Source organism: Trichosurus vulpecula, chromosome 6 (genome assembly GCF_011100635.1).
Source record: "Trichosurus vulpecula isolate mTriVul1 chromosome 6, mTriVul1.pri, whole genome shotgun sequence".
In the NCBI taxonomy this organism is placed as follows: Eukaryota; Metazoa; Chordata; class Mammalia; order Diprotodontia; family Phalangeridae; genus Trichosurus; species Trichosurus vulpecula.
In genome coordinates this window covers 77657697-77675603 of record NC_050578.1, presented here as the reverse complement: position 1 = coordinate 77675603, position 17907 = coordinate 77657697, and the positions used below count along the sequence as shown (strand labels likewise).

The following is a 17907-nucleotide window of genomic DNA, read 5'->3' as shown; positions in this document are numbered from 1 at the left end:
AGGTATTTTGCTTCACTGAATCAAATTCTTTAAAAAAAACTTTAGTCAATCATGTATTAATCATGTAATAAACTTTAATCAATCATGTAACAAAGATATGCTCTGCTGTGGAATTTCACTTGTGAAAGTGCCTGTTCCCTACTTATACCCTCAGAGAAGATACTCTCAAGCCACATATAGATATTCCCATACAAATTTTTATATAGATGGAGAAGTTAGCATCTAGATTAGTAGTTAGCAAAGCTCTCCTAAATGCTTTATTACTAAAGTTGAAGTTTTTCCATGCTTTTGGAATCATCTTCTTTTTCAGATACCTTATGAGTGGATCCATCAAAATCCTCACTGTATATCTATATATCTGGGACAGACAGGGCAACAAGTTTGGTCCAGAATTAAACATGAGCAGAGAAGTAGGCTGTATCTCCTTGAGGAAATCACAAAACTCCTTTAATGGTCCCAACCTGTCCTAGAAACTAAAACCCATCTTTTTAATTAACAGTGGTGTTGTATGTCTGTGAGACATGGAATACAATGATTTCAAAAGAAATGGAAGTTAATAACAGACAGCAATAGAAGTGTGCATAGTGGGTATGAGTATTCTAAGGAACTAATTTCCTAACTAGTAACTAAGTGCCTAATAAGGAATTTAGAAGAATTATAGTGATGTCTTCAAGGAAAATTGTGATTGAAAAAGGACACTTGGGAAGGACAAGGACAAGGGACAACAGCTTCTTTGTCCTACTGGCATCTTCATGATAAGAGAAATCAAGAAAGGTCCCCAACATGACCCCCTGTGACAAACATATAGGGACAATACATCAGAGTTGCACAGGATGGGCAGCCATGATTGTGTTATAACCTGTATCATTGAGATCAGAGATGCATTTGGGTATCTACTCATTTTTAGTCTTCTAATTTGTATTTTTTTCCATTGCTCCAACAAATTGATGGTCTGACTGTGTACAAACAGCTGATTTGGAAATGACTCCCACTTAAGCAACTAGGCATTTCCGATCTGGTAAGACACAGTCAATTTCATTTTGGGGCATCTCTTGACCCTCTTCTTGAAGAAATATTCATAATGTATAAGTACTAGGCTTTAATGTAGTCTTAAAGTCTTTGACCTCTTTTGTTTCTTAATCCTGAGCCATGTTTTCCAACATTTTTCACCATCCTCTCCTATGCCCATCTTTGTATCTAAGTGATCCTTTTGGTTTCGGGTTCCACATGTCATCTGGGTCCTTTATAGTGAGAATGTGATGGCGCGCTATTTTACACCTCCCTAACATGCAGCAACTTCAGTAGAATGTTGCTATAGATGGGTCTTCATTTCCATGGGAAGCTTGAGATCATTAAAGGAGTTTTTCACTTTCCTAAAGGCAATCTAAACCACTCTTCCACTGGACAATTCTGGGCCCAAGTCAGTACTGCTGGTCCTAGATGGACAAGTTCTATAGTTTATCCATACATGCCATAATCCGAGTATAGTACAGGTGTGACCAGGCAGTCCTTCTCTCTGGGTTCACTTTCTGGGCTAGCCAAGATGATACCATTAACTCTTAATCATTAAACAGGAAAGCAAAAGCAAGACAGCCAGGTGGCACAGTGGATAGAGTGTTGGACTTGCAGTCGGGAAGACCTGAGTTCAAATCTGGCCTCTGATACTTACTAGCTGTGTGACCCTGGGCAAGTCATTTAACCTATCTCCAACTCAGTTTCTTTATCTGTAAAATACTGATGATAATAACAGAACCTACCTCCCAGGGCTGCTGGAAGGATCAAACGAGATAATATTAGTAAAACTCTTGTCAAACCTCAAGTTATATAAATGTTAACTCTTAAGTATAATCCTAGAATAGCAGTCCATTAGACGCTGGATCACACACACCTGCCGATGCATATAGATTTCAGGGGCAGAGTGGGCACAAACTAGCAAGAAGGCACTGAGCAGGGAAACCAACGTGCCTGGGGCAACTCACAGACCTGCACTGCATCCCTTGATGTCTTTGATCTGCTCGGAGAATGGTCTTCCTTATGAAGGAGTTCTTTCCTCGCTCTTCTTTAAAATTTCTCTGCTCTTCTGTAGTACAGGGTCACTTCTTAGCTGGATCATCTGACTGTTGCATAGCTAACAGTTGTATAGAGCTTTAAGGTCTGCAAAGTGCTTGATAAGCTCTAAAATGATAAAAACTGCTAAAGCCATTACGAGGTCTTTCAGTAAAAGCAGAGAATCTGAGCCCGAGGTCTGCAGAGCTACTTACTCATGGCTGGTCTCTGAGGTAACAGCATTAGCTGTTGCAGCAAAATGTTCTGGAATCAATAGAACTATTCAGAACTTACTAAGGTATGAGAGGTTTCCGCATCTCAAGCCATCAGTAATAGTAAAAAGCAAGGCAGACAAAGCTCTGAGGATTTCCATCTTTCAAGCTGTAGGGGATGGTAAAGAACTCACCTTTCCCCATTCTGCTTTTTGCCAAGCTTTTATTCCAGTCCTGGTCTTGGCTGGGCTAGGACCAAAGCAGCTGCTTCCCTCTCGTCATCTGTTTTTCTGTCTCGTTCTTCTAATGGGCTTGCCTTTTGTGTCTCTGCATCTTCTATCTCCTTGGCTTTGGTCACTGAATCTCAAAGCAGGGTTTCTTGTGAAATGACTCACCTCTCTACCTTAGAGTAATACACCAGAATTCACATTTCTGCCCTACTCAGCATGGATAGCCAATATACAATTGTTCCACAGTTCCCCAGAAGCTCTTGGTAACAGGTTTCTGCATAGGTATTTGCAGAACAGTTTTATGTAAATGAACTGCTAGGAAATGAAACATTTTGGACATCTTTGCCTCTTATGGGTTGCTTTTTCTCAGGTCCTCTAAGTACTTTTCCCCTGAGAGGCTACTTTCTCTCAGATCCTTTCAAAACTGTTTTTCCCAAGTATTTCTCCCCTAGAAGCTGCTTTTCTCAATGATTCTCACACTTTCCCCCACTCCTTTCAATACATAAAAATACCAAAGAAAAGAGCATTAGACATTCTTTATATAATTCTCTTCAAAGAGACTCTGTGATATTCTAGTGATGATATCACGACGTATTCAGCAAACAGAAACATCTGATGAAAGTCCCCATCCGTAGGGAATCACTCTCTAACTTCGACTCCCCGCTAGATTCACAATAGTGAATACCTGTAATGAGCTCCTTGTTTAATGCCTCACGTTATGTTTATTCACAGGGTCATTGAACAGTGTTATTTCTGTCATGTCTTTCCAGGAATCTTGAATGATCTTGATGCATTATGCTACTGATTTTGCTATTTGGCAGGGAGATGTGCAATATAGTCTCCAACAAATTAAAAATTAATATGATCCAGGAAGAAATGCATGATGGGTGTGAGTAGGTTGTAATGTATAACCAGGAAGAACTTTGAAGAACAGGAATAAAAGATGTCAACAAGCAAATGGATGATAGAAAGATAAGATAGGCTGATCAGGTGTTGAGAGCAAAGGATGACAGGTGTATACCCAGAGTGCTTCCTTTAATGTCAGGAGAAAGTAAGGAAAGCCTCCAACACTGTCAATCAACAAGCATTTATACAGCATCAACTAGATGCCAGGCACTGTGCTAAGGATACAAAGAAAGGTGAAAAAAAAAACCAAGTCCTGCTCTCAAGCAGCTTACAGGAGACTGATGCTCACCATGTGATCAGCTTAAGTGAGCAGGGAGACGAGGACAATGCAGCTTGTGACAAAATTGAATGGTTTACATTTAGCATCTTCGAAGATGGTTCCTAAAGCAATCCATTTTAGTGTGTCAAGATAGAAATGATTCATTTCCATATGTCTATTCAGTGGTCACTGGACAAGGATCTCAGATATAGAGTACCAACACTTAAGTCAATGCCTATGGACAACTAGTGCTCCTTTGTTGGTTGGTTGTTGTCCTTCATTCTCAAAGAGGACCAGAATGACATCACTATGCTAGAGTCACATTTCAGTGTGTCCAACTGTGGCTGATCAAACTGGCTGATCATGAGCTCAGAATATTCTACTATGGGTTGGGCACAAATAGTCCATGTGAACATTTGGGGTAGATTCTCTAAATTTGCCTCTGAATTCTCCTTTCTTTCTTTTTTTTTTCACAATTTACAAGTTTTATTACTGGTCATTTATAGTTGGGAAAAACACAAATATTGCCTAGGCACAGGCTTTGTTCACTAAATTCTGTAACAAAGACTTCTTGACCTCCTACATTTTGGGCACATTATGATATTGTCCTTTAATGCTCAGAATGAAAATGATATAGAAAGTTTTACAACATAGTCCAAGATTAACTAGAGTCTTCGTTCCATCTATTTTCTTTCTGTTCAGGGAAATAACAATTTCCACATTAACAGAAGACAAAGCGATACAGCGATTTTTTCTTATATTGGTAGACAGCCCTTCAACTGAAAAGTCTTCTAGATTTTATTCATTTCAGTTGCACTGAAAGGACTTGAGTGCCATGTTTTCACAACTGAAAATCAATGATGCCTTTGCTAGTGATAATGTGGTAGCCATTATCAACATTAAAAAAAACTCAACATGTAAGCATTATCACTTTTAGATTTCATTGATAGCAAAGGGGTGAATGAGTTGGAGGGTGTACCCCAACCAATGAGATCATGGATTCACGAAATTACTGAAGCATCCTGTTCCCCAAACTGTGAGAAAAGGTAAACTGGCCTTGAACAGTATATCCTGTATCCTGGTCTGGTTTGGTTCTTTTCTTTTTCTGTATATTTTTCTGGTTGAGGAAGCCATTTGGATCAGTATTGGGAACAGAGCTCCGAGTCCATGAAATGGTTGTGAGCAGGAGATCTCTCTTTGTAGGCCACCACAATTAAACCACATTGAACCTCAAAGTTATAACTGGCATCATGGTTAATGGCTCCAACATACGCTCGCACTTTTAAAGAGTAGTCCTATGTGTTCCGGATAAATGGTTTTGGTTTCTCCGTTGTCTTCCAATCAGTCACACATGGCTTACCCCGATATTCGGCTACCCGGTCCATTAGCCCCAGCTACTGAAGGATCTCACGATGAATTACACCTTCTAGAGCTCTTACTCCACTTATGTCTTTTAGAACACGCTGGACACTTGCCACGTAGCCGGAGCTAATTGTTTTTTCTTCCAATTCTTTTAATTGCTCTTGGGATGAAAGCACGGCTTCTAACACTTCATGGAAGTGTTTCCCTTGCAAAAAGATGTCTGGAGTATATTCTGCAAAGCCGTCCTCTCCCAGCTCCGGAATCATTCACTGTTTCCACCTCTTTAGATTTAAGGTTTGTTTTGCTGTCATGGTTTGCTGAAGGATTCAAGTAAGACCAGGCATTGAATTAATATGTAAAGGTGTTTTCAAAGGAACTGGGGAATCACTGGTTTGAACCGTTTGTTTTTCTGGATTGAGGAGAAGAATCAGATTTTGTGAAACTATTGGTCCTGATTCTTGATCTTGGGTCATACATATACTCACAGGTCCATGTAATAAACCATTTTCTTGCAATAACAATTCTAGTGTCTGAGAACAAATTTTGGTTGATACAACAGAAAGTATTAAATTAGAGCATTTTTGGTTGACTTCTTGATAAGGATTTTTTTTCTTCTTCTGGCTACAAAAGTAACACGAAGTAGAGAAACCTACAGAAGGAGCTAATTCTATGAAAAACCTACTTGCACTTCCAAGCTTCTGGCATATACTTGATAGTAACTGCATTTTTTAGGCTCTAAATTCACATGGAATATAATTTGGTCCAAAGTTCTCCCTCTTTTACTTCAAATGTCAATGGCTTTGGAGGGGGGTGTTCTTTCAAAGGCCACAGACTTTTGACAGCTCCTTGTAGCACCATGATGTGGCGAGGGGCAGCTCCTGAATCCCTTTTTCCATCACTTGGCTACCATAATTACAAGATCCATAAAGGGGTCACGCAGGACTGAAAACTACTTTGTGTATTTTTCTTTATTTTATGGGTTGTAAGGATCTTGGAAAATAGACACAGATTATGACCTGGCCATACTTGAAAATTTAATTTTTAATTTTCTTTTTTATTATCTTGATAAACAGTAACAAACACAATTATTTCCATATAGAAAGAACAGAAAAGGAATGACCATAAAACCATCAATCTCTATTATGTGTATTTTGGGTTTTTTTTTAAAAGAATATAACTAATACAACTTGGTAGTCCCAAAGCTGTTCTCCCTCTCTGTAAATTCCTTTGAGCTCCCCTCTTTCTCTAAATGTTTTACTGATGCTCTTTTCTTTCTCTTCTTAGACATTATTGTCGTAACTTCCCTACACTACACACACACACACACACACACACACACACACACACACACACACACTAAAAGCCCTCCTTTGTAACGAATAAGCATAGTCAAGCCAAAGGGCTCTGTACAATAGCAATATTTTTCTCATTTTGCACTTCTATTCCATCACTTTACTGTCAAGAGATAGGGAACATGGCCCATCATTGTTCTCCTAGAGTCATGGTTAATCATTGTATTGATCAAAGTTCTCAAGTTTTTCCTAGTTGTTTTCCTTTACAGTGTTGTTGTTGTATAAATTATTCTCCTTGTTCTGCTCACTTCACTCTGTATCAGTTTATTTGAGTGTTCCCAGATATCTCGTCATTTCTTAAAAGATAAAATGACATTATTTTACATTCATATGCCATAGTATGTCCAATTGTTCTTCAATTAATGGATACCTACTTTGTTTCCAGGTCTAGGCTACAACAAAAAGAGATGCTACAAGTATTTTTATACATATAGGTCCTTTTCTGCTTTCTTTGACCTTTTTGGTATATACTTCTAATAACTGCTGAGTCAAAGAATATACACAGTTTAGTGAATGTTGGGGACATAGCTTGAAATTGTTTTCCAGAATGACTGCACCAATTCACTTCTCCACCAATAGTTAAATAGTGTGTCTCTCCCCTCTAATTTGAATTTCTATTATTTTCAGTAATTTGGAGCATTTTTAAAAATATAGTTGTGGATAGTTTAGATTCTTATCTTTTGAGAACTGCCTGTTCAGATCTGGTGACTATCTACAGGGGGGGGAGTGGTTCTCATTCTTATCTATTTGAATCAGTTCCTTTTATAGTTTGAATATCAGACTTTCATCAGAAATGATTACTACTAAGATATTTTTCCCAGTTAACTATTTTCCTTCTAATTTCAACTATGTTCACTTCATGCAAAAACTTTTCAATTTTATGAACTCAGAATTATCCGTACCTGCCTATCTGTAATCTTATCTATCCCTTGTTCTGTCAAGAATTATTCTTTTATTCCTAGTTGTAAAGTTATTGACTTCCGTGATCCTATGATATGTTTATAATGTAAGATCCTTTAGGCCAAAAATTCATTTGGAGCTTATTTGTGGTAAATGGTGTGTGATCTTTATCCATATCTAATTTCTGCCAATCTGCTTCCAAGTCTTTTGAGCAGTATTTTTGGCCAATTTTTTTGTCTCTGCCCATCTAGTTAGTGATTTTGGATTCATCCAACCCTATGTTGCTGTTTGTTTCTGCATGTTGTGTGCCAAATCTGTTTATTTTTAACTGATACCAAAAAGTTTGATGATTAATACTTTATACTGTAGTTGGGGATATGGCACTGGTAGTTCCCTTTGTTTCATAATTTCCTGTTCATTCCTTGACTTTCTTGACTTTTTGTTATCATTTTGTCTACTTCTATAAAGTAACTCTTTTTGTAATTTGATATGGCACTCAAACTGTAAATCAATTTAGGTTAACATTTTCATTTTTAATATATTTGCACAGCCCACCCATGAGCAATCAATATCTCACCAATTATTGAAGTCTGTCTCTATTTTCACATTTTATTTGTCAGGTGTTTATTCTTTAGTAGATGGCCAGTTTTGTAAATGTGCTATGGGAAATATCTATACTTTATTATTCCCATTTAGTAATCACCAGATATCTATCATCTCTAAATTTTCTAAAATTCTATTTAGGTCCTTAATTTTTTTTTCTTCTTTATATTTTTGTTAGATTAGTATAGGTCTGAATGTGGAGCTTTGAGATCCCCAACTATTATAGTTTTGATGTCTATTTCTCCTTCCAATTTGCTTAACTTTTTCTTTAAGTTATTAAATGCTATACCTTTTGGTGCATATTATTATGTATTGATATTATTTCATTATCTATGGTGCCTTTAAACTTGTAATTTTCTACTTATCATTTTTAATTATATCTGTTTTACTGTTGCCTTGTCTGAGAACATTTTTGCTACCCCTCCATTTTTGAGTTTGTCTAAAGCCCAACACATTCTGCTTTGACCCTTCCTTTGAAATTTGGGTAGATTCTTATGTTTCAAGTGTGCTTCTTGTAAACTATATGTTGCTGGATTCTGCTTTTTTATTATTTATGTTATTAACATTGTTTGTTATATTTATAATCTTCTTTATGTTTAAGAAATCCTGTCCTCCTAGTCTAATTCTAACTTGGTCATATTGTATAATCTTTCTAATATATTGTTGTAACATATTTGTAACTATTTTATTTGAAATGTTGCCTCAATATTCATTAGGGATATTGGTTCAGAATGTCCTTTCTCTGCTTTGTCTCTCCCCAGTTTAGGTATAAAGATGAGTTTCATATTTCATATTTTTAGAAAAAGATCGGAAGGGTGCCTTCCTTGCCTTTCATTGTGAACAGTTTATATAATATTGGATTTAATTGTTCTTTAAATGTTTGATAAATTTACCTGTAGCTCCATCTGGCCCTAGAGGATTTTTTTCTTTGGGAATTCATTTATGACTTGCTAAATTTCTCTTCCTGATATTGTATTACTTAAATAGTCTATTTCTTCTTTTGTTACATGTTTTATATTATATATTTTTAGTAAAAAATGTTTCCTCTAAGTTATCGGTTTTGTTGGCTGGGTGAAGTAGCTGTCATAGAACCATAATCTCTAATTCTGGGGAGGCTGAGGCTGGTGGATAACAGCAGCAATGTGGTGAGCTCTGGGGAATAGGGGACCACCAAGCTGCCTGTGGAGTGGCAAACCCTGGGCAAAGCCCAAGTCAGAAGCAAAATAAGTCAAAGCTTCTGTGTAAATCAGTAGGATCAGGCCCATGAATGGTTGAAATAGGGAGACCCACCTGAGAGACACAGAGACGGAGACAGGAAAACGAATTCAGAGACATACAGAGACAGGGAAAGAGAGAGACAGAGACAGAAAATATGAGCATTTTCTCGTGGGCATCTCAACTTACCATGTCCAAATTAGAACTCATTATATTTACCCCCAAACACAGCGCTCTCCTAACTTTTCTATTTCTATTGAGGGCCTTACTACCTTTCAGATGCCCCAGTCCCCAAGTCCAGGGTCATCTTCCATTCTTCCATCTCCTCCACTGCCCACATCCAGTCAGTCACCAAGCCTTGTCAATTTTTCCTCCACCTTGTCTCTTATATCCACTCTCCTCTTCAGTCACATAGTCACCACCTTAACCTAATTTCTGATCGCTTCTCAACTAGACTGTGGTAATAGCTTCCTAATTAGTCTCCCCTTGCCATTCCATCCTCCACAAAGCTGCCAAATTTATATTCTTATCACATCACTCTCCTGCTCAAGAAGGTTCAAGATTTTCCTCTTGCCCCAGGGTGGTGGCAGTGTCAGAGGAGAGAAGGGGACACATAGAGAGATAAAAGTAGGCCTTTTAAAAATAATAACGGTAGGGGCAGCTAGGTGGCACAGTGAGTAGAGCCCCGGCCCTGGAGTCAGGAGGACCTGAGTTCAAATCCAACCTCAGACACTTGACTCACTAGCTGTGTGACCTTGGGCAAGTCACTTAACCCCAGTTAGCACTTGACACTTTGCAAATATCTCATTTGATCCTTATAACAATGTAATAGGTGATATTATTATCCCCATTTTACGCATGAGGATAGAGGTTAACTGACTTGCCCAGGGTCACACAGCTAATAAATATCTGAAATTAGATTTCAGTTTAGGTCCTCCTGACTCCAGGTTCGATACTCTATCCACTCCACCATCTAGCTGTTTACTATGATGCTTTTAGGGCATTTTTCCCAATAATCAAAAAGTATTATTATTGTTGTAATATATCAACAAACAGCTATGGGGTACAGCAGACAGCGCCAGCTTGGGCTCAGCACCTCAGCCCATTCAAATCCAGCCTCAAATGCTTGCTAGACATTTCATCTTGGGCAAGTCACTTCATTTCTCTGTGCAATTTCCTCATCTGCGCAGTGAAGGTAATAATCGCGCCTACCTTGTGGGCTTGTTGTGAGGATAAAATGAGATAATGTTTGTAAAGTCTTGCTATTATTGTTAATATTATTATCATTTAAGTACTTGTTATATGCCAGGTTGTGGTAGGAATAATTTCCTTTGCACTGCCCCCCCATGCAAATTAGGCTAGTTTTCCTTAAAAGGTATCACCACTGTACCTGAGAGTTGACTGGGTCAGGAGACTAAAGGGTTGGACTATTAACATCACTTCATGGTCAACCGAGGTTGAAACAAACACACAAGAAGCTCCAGCCTGTCTTTGCATCTTGGCAGGCAGACCATAATGGGACCTTTGGAGGCAGGGAAGCTTAGCTCAATGTACTGGATAAACGTCGTTGTCGAGTTTCCTTCCCCTGCCATGCTAAGTAAATCTGCTTTATAAAAAGTGTTAGATGACTTTTACCCCAGTGATGAACCTAAACTACCAGGGAACTAGCTTGAGTCAGGACTACCTAGAACACAGGTACCGTGCTAGGTCCTGGGGTCACAAAAACACAATTGAAATGGCCCCTACTCTCAAGCAGTTTACATTCTAGCTAGAGCAGGCAGTATTTATATAGAAAAGCACCCCCCCCACACACACACACACTAGATACAAGATAACTTGACAATTTGGTGGGAAAGACACTGGCAAATCGGGAAAGGCTTTAATAGAAAATAGCAGGTGGGCAACACGCATTTATTAAACTAATACTACGTGCCAGACAGGCAGCTAGATGATGCAGTTCAAATCTGGTTTCAGATGCTCGCTAGCTGTGCGACCCTGGGCAAGTCACTTAGCCTTGTTTGCCTCAGTTTCTTCATCTGTATAACGAACCAGAGAAGGAGAGGACAAACCACTCCAGTATCTTTGCCCAAAAAAACCCAACATGGGGTCACATAGAGTCAGACATGACTGGAAAAATGACTGGACAAAGACTTTCAGTTACCCATCTGTGAAATGGAGATCATAATATTACTTACCTCCCAGGGTTGTTATGAAGATAAAATGAGATAACATTTGTAAAACACTTTGCAAACATTAAAAGTCTCCATGTGGGCTAACTTTAAAAATGGGCACCTCGTTCTACTTTTTATAGGTTTTTTTTTTCTCAAGCAACAGGATTGGTGGCTGTTTTTGTTTTTTGCTCTCATCATGCTGGAAATCACTGAAGTATATATGTTGTAAGGTGTGGGTCTAAACTCCTTTCTCACCAGAGTACCATCTCCAAATGTACATTTGATTTTTTTTAAGTGGTTCCCTGGTTTTTCTTTTCTCTAGACTGATCACTCACTATGTATTTCATATGCGTTCAGGTGGATGTCTAATGTATCTTTTCTATTGCATTGGTCTGTTTCTTTCTTTTTTTTTCTTGTACCTGACGTTTTGGTGATAATCTTTTCCTCCCCTCTATTTTCCTGACATTTCGTTGTTTTCCCTTATGCATTTCATGATGATTCTATCTCATTCTATGAGGAAGTCTCCTGGTGTTTTGATTGCTATTGACGTATTTTTGCAACCTCTTTTGATGAGATTCCTCGACTTTCTGAGTTGTGTTTATGACTGGTTAACATATGGTCTTTGTCCTCAGCCTGTTTGCGCAGGATTAAGTCCTACATGATTCTTCCAATGACAATTCTTTGCCACCTCTTTCAAATCAGCTGCCTGGCTCTTCTGTTGATGGGACAATCAGACTCCCTGATAAGAAATGGGCCGTCATCAACATACAACTATCACCACCTAATTACCTTCATAGCCAAGCACTGATTGCCCAGGTTAAGCTGGAGATGTGCTGCCCTCTGCTGGCCCCTAATTGTGGTGGAAACAGGCAGCGTCCACAGGTGTGGAGCAAGCGCCATAAATCCCAGAATCTGATTCTGGGATTTATGATGCTTGCTCCCAGATGGCTCCAGGGGAGAAAGTGAGGCTGGTGACCCTGCACAGCCCTTCCTCACTTAAATCTAATTCATTCGCAAGTCACGGCATCACCTTCTTCTAAAACAAAGAACACAACAATCACACTACCACACCTGAGAAGCGATGTGGAAAATAAGAAAGTAACAGGCGAGATCCCTGACCTTTGGGTCTGGTTACTTGGATTTAAACCCCACTTCTGACACAAATTGTGTGATCAGGAAGCCCCTATATTGATGAGCTTCCTCAACGGTAAAATGCGGATAGCAATATTTGCATTCCCTACCTCATGGGGTTCTTGTGAGAAAAGCACTTTATAAGTAAACCTTAAAAGCCTATATTTATGTGAGTGGAGGTTTGTTTTTACTAAATTTATCACTTTATGATGTAGTATCTTTTATTATTCTCTAATTGTTTCTGAGTGTAAGCTTCGTCTTGCCCATGAAGCTAAGCACCCTGGAAGATAAGGGATCACATAATATACTTATTTTGTTCCATGTTAACTCACCAATGGGATAGAGTGTAATAGGAGGCACATTTTTAGAAAATGTTCAATAAACACTTGCTGAGTTGAATGAAAAGTAGATAGTCTATCTGTGAAAACAGATTGTGTGAAAAAGAACTGATAAATAGAAGTATGCATAGGATGATTTAACATATATATATGTATATACATATTTGTGTCTAAGGATAGCTATCTCTAGGGTAGGAGGAGAGAAGGGAAGAAAAAAAAGAAATTTGCATCATGACGTTATTATATATTTAAAAGGAATAGCAAGTTGTATATAATACATTTCAGTTTAATGTGCATTCTTTTTTTCAATTTTTTATTATACTATGTTATGGAAATGTTTGTTTTATTTAATATATTAAAAACATAATAATAATTGTGTAATATATAATATTATAATATACTAATATAACATAATAAATATAATAAAAATAAAATAAGTAAATTAAAATTAGGGGCAACTAGGTGGTACAGTGAGTAGAGGATGGGCCCTGGAATCAGGAGGACCTGAGTTCAAATGTTGCCTCAGACACTTGACACACTTACCAGCTGTGTGACCTTGGGCAAGCCTCTTAACCCCAATTGTCTTGCCTTCCCCCCTCCAAAAAAAATTAAAATTAAAAAATTAAATTAAAATTTAAAATAAAAATAAATGAGAAAGAAAATTAAAATTTGTCAATAGCAATTCAATCTCTGATCTAAGAATCTAAGATCACCCATTGTTTCTGGTGCTGACCTGGCCTAGATGGGCAGGTACAGGAACCAATGAGACTTTAGAAATGCAAGATGAGATCTGGGTAGGGGTTGATTGAGATATAATTGTTTATTTTTCAATAAAGGGAGTAGGTTAGAACCCAGAGAAGAAAAGTTTGTGAACTACTTATTTCTGTCCTCACCTGCCTTCAGGCACCAGAAAATTTTTTGTTCATTTTTGTCTTTGCACAAACAAAGCTAATGCTGTTAGTTTAAAAGGGAAAGAGATAACTTTGAGCGGAAAAATCTTTGTGGTAAGTTTCTCTGTTGGAGGGCTTATCTCCAAGATGCACAAGGAACTGAATATCTAAGTCTAAGGACCCCAAATTTTAAAACGGTCAAAGGATATGAAATGATACATACACTAGCGACATGGCCAATGTGGGAATTATTTTGCTGAATGCTTGTTATTGTTTAATTTAATTTTTTATTTACTCTAGGCAGCAGTGGGAGGGAGAGATCATAAATGCTTATAAATTAAATAATTTCAACTATTCACTTTGTTAAATGATAGTATTTGTCGATCAAACAGGCATTGTATGTATGCTCTATCTATTGTCTAGTACATTGCTGGTGCTCAATTAATGCCTTAGTGTAACTCCGTTTGCCATACCCCCAGGTGTACTGTTCCTATAATAAATAATAATAACTAGCATTTATATAGTGCTTTAAGATTTGCAAAGCACTTCATATACATTATCCTAATTTATCCTCTCATCAATCCTGGGAAGTAAGTGCTATTTTTATTCCCATTTTATAAATATGGAAACTGAGGCAGAGGTTAAGTGACTTGCCCAGGGTCATACAGTTAGTATCTGAGGCAGGATTCAAACGTAGTTGTTCTGGACTCAAGTCCTTTAGGAATAGAAAGTGGAAAGGGTCTTGATTGGCAGCAGAAGCTGCTTCACCCTGGGTGGACATAGAAGGGGCAGGAAGGCTGAGGAAGGCACTGCTCCTGGAGGCAGGGTACTACTAAGTTGTATGTCCAGCTCACTCTTGGTCAGCCCAAATGCTTCGGTATCCTCTGTCCCTGGCTAGTGTTCCAGGTCATGTTCAAATGGTTCCATGGCTTCTCCAGCAGCTGCCTGTGATGCCTTCTTCTCACACTCAGTGGTTGCACCAGCATCTTCAAGCTCATACTCCAGGGCACCTAGGAACTCTGGGTAGTCTGCCCCAGGCTGAACATAAGGCCCCTGGGAATTCAGGAATTCTTGGAAACCTGCCCCAAATAGCAGGCAAGTAATCCCCCACATCCCAAGTTGCCACAGCAACGTCTTTGGATTTAGCAGGTTACATTTGCCAGACTACACCTGAATCTTTATATGTGCTTTGCACAAAGGGGCCAGGTTATCGTTGCTGTGGAAACCACCGGTGTGAATTATCTGATTATGAGAGCATGTGAATTCTCTCCTTTCTCAGTGCATTAAAATCACCTATTAACATTTATTTTTGGAGACTTCTGGTGAAGATGGGCATGTGAAAGGTCACAGAAGAGGTCAGTCTCCCATATACAATCCAGCAAATATGTCTAAAGGGACATGAGACAAAGCAGCACTCAGTAATGCTGAAGAAAAGCAATGGTGAGCCCCTGTATCTCACCCTGACCTACACAAGATGATAGCCAGAAGTCTTCCTGTGCTTGTGTTACAAAAGGGGACGTAGAAGCCAGCAAGAGCCTGAAGAGACCTGAAGTCTGAGCAGGGATGAGCTGGGGAGCCTGGAAAGCAGCCTGATCTCAGGCCCCCAAGCATGTGCCACCCAGACTCACAGAATTTAAAACATTGACAAAATGAGGAGGGAATCATTCTGACAGGCTGCTCATCCACCTGCCACCCAATTCTCACCTGTGGCTCCAAGAAGTTGTAGCATGCACAGGAGCCATCTCAGCATATGGGCTAAACCAGATTGAGGGTTGTAGGGGTTCAAATTGTCCAACCTACAATAAAAGAGACTGAGGCAGAACTTTGAGTCAATGGCACTTTATTAAAGGGTCCATAGTCCCCTCTAATGAAATGGACCTCAGATCTTCCTCATGATCTGAGATGCCCCTTTCTTCCAGTACCTTGTTTTTATAGCGCTTAGTATTCAAATATGCAAAAGAGGCATGGAGAAATACAGGATCTCATTGGTTGATAGACCTTGCTCTTGAGGGTCAAAAAGTGACATATTAGCAGGAAAGTCACAGGTCGGGTGAAGCATGGGGCATCGCCACTGACTAGGTGGTCATAAGATGGTTACCTGATCGTGTTGGATGAAGGAGAATGGTCTGGAAGTACAAAAATAAATTGGGAGACTTTCCAAAGCATCACAAGGTATCCCACCCGTGCTGGGTTTGGACATGGAATTTGAGTAAAACAGGATGGAGATATCCTTGTCAGCGTGCTGGTGGTTGTGTAAGTGAGCTTCATAACTTGGTAAACAAGTAGTGAACATTACATTAAAGTCTGAGGCCCACTGTAAGAATCTATCTCTACATGACTTATGCAGAATATAAAGCTGATTAATACTGATTAAAAGAGAGTAGGGGTCAAAATGAATTATTTCTCACAGGTGAGCAACAGGCCTTAGGAGTGATTGAAAGACAAAAGGCAAGGATTAAAAAATAAAATTAGAACTCTTGAGGGAGAAAATGGAAGGAGAATAAGTAGACCGGAAGAGAAGATGGGACACCTCACTCAACTAGTGTTAGTAGACTCCCTGAAAACGAGTGAAGCAAACAAAATTAAATGAGTCCATGAGATAACCAGAAATATTAGAACAAAGTCGAAAGATTGAAAAAATAGAAAATGTCAAATATCTGCCATCAGAAATGATGGGCATTGAAAACAAGTTAAAGAGTTAAGAATAGTCAGACTTCCTGAAATATGTGACCAAAACCGCCCCCCCAAAACCACCTGGCTCTCATATTTTTAGAGATCACAAAAAGAAAACTGACTACACCTATTTAAGCCAAAGGGTGATGTGAAAATAGAGAAACTCCATCTGTCACCTCCTGAAAGAAACCCTAAACTGAAAATGCTCGGGAATGTCACTGCCAAAATTCAAAGCTTCCAGGTTAAAGAAAAATACCAAAAGCCATTAGGAAGAAAGAGTTTGACTATGAAGGAGTCACTGACAAAATCAGGCACCAATCCAATGCTCTGATTACTTCAACGGTGAGAAAATCTTGGAGTACTTTATTCTAAAAGGCAAAGGATAAAGCCTTTTTGGGTAAGAATAGCTTACCTTCAAAACTGAGTGAAATCCTTCAATGGAAGGAAATGGATCTTTAGTACGATAGAGGATTTTCAAGTATTCCTGATGAAAAGAGCAAAGCAAAGCTGAGCAGTATCTGACATTTGGAGACAAGAGAAACCTAGAAAGAGAAATACGCTGGAGAAATTGGAAGCAGTTAAATGCTGATAAAATGCTTGCGTGGAGATAGAAGAAAAAGAAATGTGTTTCCCTTCAGAATCCCACTGCCTTTAAGGATGAGAACTAAGAAAGACAAACACAAAACCAGCTAGGTCTCTGGCAATTACTGAATGGGAACTGAAAGGGAAAAAAGATAATACTTCTCACATCTTTGCAAAAACTGAGCACATCCTACACCTCACAAACAAGTTTAGAGAAATCTTTTACTGACTACAATGCTTGCTAGAGATGTAGCATACTGCCATCCGGTACAGAAGAATAATGGAAGGGGAATTCCCAATAGATAGTCTTCCAGAATGGTTCTTCCTAATGCTAGAAACTGGTAGGAGTATCTTCCATATGCTCCTGTCTGCAGATGGCTCCATGCTAATTCATCAAGCCTGAAGAGCTTTTAAAATGAGATCCATAATCATGTACATGAGTTTGGCAACACTGCCTGCAGAGGTATAACCAGGTCAATGAATAACTACAATAATAACTGGCACTTGTGTGGAGCTCTAAGGTTGGCTAAGCTTCTTTTCATATGTTACCTCATTTGAGCCTCTCAACAGCCCTATGAAGTACACGGTAGAGGTTTTATAATCCTCATTTTACAGAAGAAGAAATTGACTCATAGTGATGGACCCATAGTCACAGTAAAAGTCAAATGTGGGATTTGAATTCAGGTCTTACTGACTCCAAGTCCAGCTCCACTGCATGTGGAGAATGAATGTTGTCCAGACCTGATAGGCACCTTGAATTGAGTGGCAGAAGAGGACTGGACAGGACTGCCTTTGATAAATTGTTCAGTGTTTTTAATCAACCTTTATTTCTACCCCCACCCCCACCCCCGTGATGAAGGCTCAATCAGAGACTGAGTGATGTAAAAGATGTTGAGTGAGACAGAGACAGAGAAAGACAGAGATACAGACACAGAGAAAGAGACAGAGAAGTCCTGAATTCCTTGATCATGAGGACATGTGAACTCTTTCCTGTCTCATTGGCCCTGTCTTCCATTGGTAGCCACACAAAATCAAGG

The 17907-nt window shown here is 38.9% G+C and overlaps 1 protein-coding gene and 1 pseudogene across 1 annotated transcript in view; one reads left to right on the top strand and one right to left on the bottom strand.

Annotated features, from left to right (window-relative positions):
* TMEM150C (transmembrane protein 150C) overlaps positions 1-17907 on the top strand; it is a 67791-nt gene that overhangs the window by 12588 nt on the left and 37296 nt on the right. The window lies entirely within an intron of this gene.
* On the bottom strand, positions 4655-5740 carry LOC118854652 (annotated as a pseudogene).